Source organism: Mirounga leonina, unplaced genomic scaffold (assembly GCF_011800145.1).
Source record: "Mirounga leonina isolate KUSES-001 unplaced genomic scaffold, KU_Mleo_1.0 Mir_82, whole genome shotgun sequence".
In the NCBI taxonomy this organism is placed as follows: Eukaryota; Metazoa; Chordata; class Mammalia; order Carnivora; family Phocidae; genus Mirounga; species Mirounga leonina.
The window spans coordinates 49058486-49064694 of NW_023270825.1; the positions used below are offsets into that span (position 1 = coordinate 49058486).

At 39.8% G+C, this 6209-nt stretch overlaps 1 pseudogene; it reads right to left on the minus strand.

The window, feature by feature from the left end:
• Nucleotides 1-4046: 4046 nt before the first annotated feature.
• Nucleotides 4047-5402, minus strand: LOC118002531 (annotated as a pseudogene).
• Nucleotides 5403-6209: the final 807 nt, after the last annotated feature.

The following is a 6209-nucleotide window of genomic DNA, read 5'->3' on the forward strand; positions in this document are numbered from 1 at the left end:
TCACTTCTTACGTTCTATCTTTCTCAGAAAGAATGGCTTTACAGATACTTTTTGCTTTTGTCTGATATTTTCAGGTAAAATTATGACTCCCTAAAGCCTAAAATACACAAAATTTAAATGTATTTGATATACCAGTATTGCAATAAATATTAGTGTAATTTCTATTAATATTATAAAACTTTTTTCTACCTGATTACACAGGTGGCAACCTATTCACAGAGATGACAAATATTAAAAAATGAGGAATAATTGAGTTGGCCAATAGGAAGACATACCTCTTCTTCATGTGTGTTTTTCATTCCCATTAGAAAAATGAAAAAAAAAAAAGTTAAATAACTGTTAACAATCTCTATAGTTGAGCGCAGTTGAATGAAACAGTTCCATATATCACATATTTTTGGGAGTTAGATAAGAAACGTAGTATGGATCTTCCATCAGTCCCTGTATATTTAATAATCTTCTAGGAACTGCTTCAGACTGTGATTATAGAACTGTCAACATCATTCTCTTGAGAATGTGTCGTAAGTGTACTACAGAATAACTTCCTTTTATTTTTCCTTGTCTAAGATGAAGAACCTGATTCCTAAGGAAACAAGGGTTCTTTGTCAAGGCCCCATTTACTCAACAACTAGCAGCCCAAACTGAGCACATTTCATTTTATTTTGATTTTAAGTGCCTGAATTTCATAGTCTTTCCACCTGGAAGCCTCTCAAGTAACATGACCTCAAGAGACTGAAGGTGAATTATCTTCTGCATCTTACCACATTTTCATCTTGTCTTGAGCTTTCTGTTAGGAAAGCATTATGATCCACGCATTTCCCAAGCCAGAAGCCCTGGAGTCATCCTAGACAGTCCTGATTCTTACTCCAACAGATCATCAAGTACTGTTTATTCATAAAAATCCCTTGCATCTATCCTCTTGTTTTTATCATGTTATTGTGACATTGTGGATTGCTTTGAGAGCGAAAACAACTATCCCACAGTCTTAGCGATTGGTTCTGCTACAAATGTAGGAGCTGTAGCTTCTGCAACCTGTTCTCTAATTGCAAATCCTTTTATTTATTCCTAATTGATACCCCTTTCAAATCTCCATCGGGGCTATTTCAAATTTTCACTAGTTCTAGACTGCTTTCTTTCAATTTACATCTCTATTATCAGGGGAAAGAAGGAGGCCTAAATCAGGTACTTTATCTGGAAACAAATGCAAACGTTTTAATTATATGGTGCAAGATGTTATGTGGTAAAAGATCTGAATGCAGAACTACTATCCCTCAAGAATTTAAAGATTGAAAATCAGTAGTTTGGAGAAAATACAGCATGCCTGCTAAATGTTATGTTTGCTTAATTTAATTAAGCCATTAGACCTTATTATATTAGAAAACTCAAAAACAGTTTAATGAAGTACTAATGTTTGAGCTTTTAACAAATTTTAATATAAAAGCAAAGGGTCCTTTAAAAAGCAATAATTCCTGTTTAAGTATTAAAGAAAAAAGTCATTAAGAGTATGAAATTACTCTTGCTTCTGCTTTCATGCTGAACTCATCATGAAAATAAGCCTTAGTCAATGACTTTTAAAAGAAAGGCTTAGAACTTACACAAAGACTGCAAATACACTTTGATTTTAAGCTATGAAAATGGAGCCATTTCTTAGCCTGTGAGTACAACCGATTAATGATGATGGCCTCTTCAGATTAAAGCATTGACTCTAACATGTCACCAATGGCCCCTGCAATTATAGCATTAACACTGACATTGAAGATATTTTTGGTACTCCACAGATGACATGTAACAACGGCACTATGTCTCACTGTTTCTCATTACAGTGATTCTGACACTTGGCATGAATTACAGACATTTAACACTAGAGGCCTGAAGCTTAAATTTAGAGTTGTAAGCACTTAAAATCTTTATACCGGTAAGACATTTTGCTTGTAACTGACTGCAGAATTGAGTTTAAGGATTTTCGAAGAATAGAATACGATCCAGTTAAAACTAGAAATTCCATCTTTGTACTGGTATGAAATTTGAAATCTATATAAATGAGAAACAAGTACACAGAACATCCTTTCACACCCAGAAAACAACCTGAAGATTAGCAGAACAGATTTTCCACAGTTAAATGTAGAGAAGAGACTACACCGAAGAGAGTAAAAAAGACAGAGATGGTCAGGAGCTAAACATACCAATGGGACATTTGTAGAAGGGAGGGACACCAGGGGTGTGGGGATGGGAGACAAGCTGACCCCCATACAGGGCAGCCCAGGCATTGGGGGAGGGTAGGGGGAACCACACTGGGAAGAGTAATCCCCCACAATATTTGGCTTTGAAGGCCAGAGGGGCCTGGCTTCATGAGTTTTTATAATCAGTGGGGATTAACACCTATAACCTTAAAAATCAGTGGGCTCAGCTCTGGGAGAACCAAAGGGTAATAGGAAACTGAGTTTCCACCCTTAAAGAGATAGCACAGTGAACAGCGGGCTGAGATATAGCATAGAAAGAACAGTTTGAAAAATACCTAGGGTATACAGGAAGGAGATTTATTTACTAATCTCACTATGTGGGCTGGAAGGGCTAGGTTCTTTGAGAGACTTCTCCAGGAACAAAAGAGAGGGTGGGTACCATTTCTCACCCCTGCCTCCCAGCCTGGATATATGGACACCTGCAGGAACCAGCACAGTGCCAACACTCTGCACCTAGCTTCCTAACAGTGCCCAGCCCCCAGGTACTTCTGTGAATCTGCCTGCTCCAACTCAGCCGTTCTTGGAAGGAGTTTTCCCAGGTGTTTGCAGGTCCCTTCCCACAGTGGACCTGGGAGGAACTTGCTGGCACTTCACACTCGACCCCTGTAATTTTCTGAGGACACGCCCCTTAATACACCTTTGGCAAGAGTCCAACCAAAATGGTGCCATAAGCCTGGTAGTATGCAAGTAGTCCTGACAGGGACAAGCACCTCTCCAAAGTGACTCCTGCCCTGAGGAGAGGGGAAGATAACCATATGCACCAGTTTCACTACAGCCCCAGCAGTGGGCTGGAGGCAGATAACTGGTCTGACTGCAGCCCCACCCACCAATGAAAGCTTCTCAGGGATAACAAAGGGAGAGTGCCCCCTGCAGTTCAATGCTACTGCAGCTCTGCTAAATGCCTGGGCTGACTCAACTCAAGTTCAAGGCAGCCCCAGACTGACCCACTAACAACACAGAAACCAAACCCTGCCTACAACAGGCAAAGAGAACCATTGCAGAGAACTGGACTGAAGGCAAACATGACTCAACCACAATAGTAGGGCACATGCAACACACTTAGACACCCCTAAAAAGCACCAGGTCTGGTGAACAGAGGACATTACACTACAGGGCATTATAGGACCTCTTCATAAGGCCACTACTTTACTAAAATGTGTATTACATTCATTGATATTTGGATGTTAAGCCAACCTTAGATTCCTGGGATGAATCCTACTGGGTTATGGTTTTGTGTGTTTTGTTGTTGTTGTTGTTGTTAAGATTTTATTTATTTATTTGAGAGAGAGGGCACAGAGGGAGAAGCAAACTCCCTGCTGAGCAGAGAGCCCAATGCGGGGCTCGATTCCAGGACCCTGAGATCATGACCTGAGCCAAAGACAGACGCTTAACTGAGCCACCCAGGTGCCTCCCTACTGGGTCCTAGTTTATAATCCTTTTATATGTTGCTTTAGTTAGACTTAGTTAGATTTAGTTTTCTAGTACTGAGGATTTTTCACATACACAGTCTAAAGAAACATTAATTTTTAGTTTCCTTTTTTGTGTTTATCTGTTTTGACATCAGGGTACTATTGGCCTCATAGATTGAGTTGGAAAATGTACCCTTTTCATCTATTTTTTTTCTTCCTTAAAGCCTTTACTTTGAGACGTAATGGAAAAATCTTACAGGTATGCATGGAAAAGTAAGACATGATTTCAGTGAAAAGTGAAGATAATCGAACTAGAAAGCTTTAATGCTTGTCAGCTAATGTTGAAGCTAAAGTTCTGAGTGTGACGTGGTGCAGGACTGAAAGGAACGGTAATTAGTTATTTCTCTCCTTCAGAATCCACACCAACCTCCTCATAGTCCTTCTCGAGGGCAGCCATGTCCTTCCGGGCCCCCCAAAACTCCCCTCACCCACATACCAGTGAACAAAGGTATGTTTGGCATATATCAGGTCAAACATGTGGTCCAGGCAATCCCAAGCCTCAGCAATGTCTGTGTTGTTCCTCAGCATGCATACAGCTTCCTGTATTATGGTCAGGTTTCCAACACGTACTAGTAGGAGGCTGGTAATTAACACCAACTTTTAAGCCAGTGGGACACCAATCCACAAACTGGATGCTGCATTTGGTCTTGATTGTGGTGGTGGCAGCATTGACATCTTTGGGAACCATGTTATCATGGTACAATGGGCAGGAAGCCATGTATTTACCATGGTGAGGGTCACATTTCATCATCTGGTTGGCTGGCTCAAAGCATACACTGGTGATCTCTGCTACAGAAAGTTGTTCATGGTAGGCTTTCTCTGCAGAGATGACAGGAGCATATGTGACTAGAGGGAAGTGGATGTGGGGACAGGGGACCAGATTGGTCTGAAATTCTGTCAGATCAACATTTAGGGCTCCATCAAATCTGAGGGAAGCTATGATAGAGGACACAATTTGACCTATCACCTATTTAAGTTAGTATAGGTTGGGCATTCAATATTAAGGTTTCTATGACAGATGTCTGGATGGCCTCATTGTCTACCATGAAGGCACAGAATGCTCCAGGGTGGTGTGGTTAGTAAGGATGGAGTTGCAGGGCTCAACTACAGCTGTGGAAATCTGAGGGGATGGGTAAATGGAGAACTCCAGCTTAGATTTCTTGCCATAATTGAAAGAGAGACATTCCATCAGCAGGGAAGTAAACCCAGAACCAATTTCCCCTGCAAAGCTGTGGAAAACCAAGAATCCCTAAAGACCTGTACACTGGTTGGCTGGTTTTTAAATTTGATCCAAGACAAGGTCAATAATCTCCTTGCCAATAGTGTAGTGCTCTGGGGCATAGTTTTTGGCAGCATCCTCCTTGCCTATGATGAGCTGCTCAGGGTGGAAGAGCTGGCCGTAGGTGCCAATGTGAACTTCATCAATGACCATTGGTTCCAAGTCTACAAACACTGCCCTAGACATATGCTTGCCAGCACCTGTCTCACTGAAGAAGGTGTTGAAGGAGTCATCTCCTTCTCCAATGGTCTTGTCACTTGGCATCTGGCATCTTGTCACTTGGCATCTGGGTTGGATGCCATGTTCCAGGCAATAGATCTCCCAGCAGGCATTGCCAATCTGGACACCAGCATAGCTAATGTAGATAGAGATGCACTCAGGCATCTCTTTTTATTTTTTTTTTTTATTTTTACATTGTCATCACTTTTCCCCCTCTTTTTCCTCTCTCTTTTCTCCTTATGGTTCTTTTGTCCTCTGGTATATGTACAATCTTGTGCCTGATGATGATTCCACATTTTTCTGAGGCACTGCTTATTTTTTCTTTATTATTTTTCCTTTCCATTTAGATTGTATAATATCTATTGATATATCTTCAAGTTTAATGTTTTTTTTCTTCTGCTCTCTCCAATCTATTGTTGATTCCTTTAGTAATTTTTAAAAATTTTGGATATAAAATTCTAGGAATTCTGGAATTTCATTCTAAAATTTTGATATGTTAATTATTTAATAATTTCTATCTGCTTTTTGATGTTCTCTATTTGATGAAATAATTTCATCACACTTTCCTTTATTTTCTTTTGGTGTGGTTGCCTTTAATTCTTTGAACATATTTAAAGTAGCTTCTTAGAAGTCTTTCTTGCTAAGCCCATCACCTGGGCCCCCTCAAAAGCAGTTTCTACTGTCTTTTTCTTTTTTTCCCCCTATCAAATGGGTCACTCCTTTCTATTTCTTTCTATGTTATCTAAACTTTGTTGAAAACTGGACCTTTTATATAATATATTGTAGCAACTCTGTATACTAATCCCTAATTCCACCCCAAGTGTGCATAGAATTGGTAAAATGGCCTTATAATCAACTGGGCAATGAATAATAGTTTTAAAGATGTACCTAAGCCTTTGTTCTACAGTTTTACTCAAAGTATACACTTTAGAGAAGCTTAAAATCACCTGTACAAAGAACTATTCACAAGAATATTCATTATATCAATATTTGCTAGAGGAA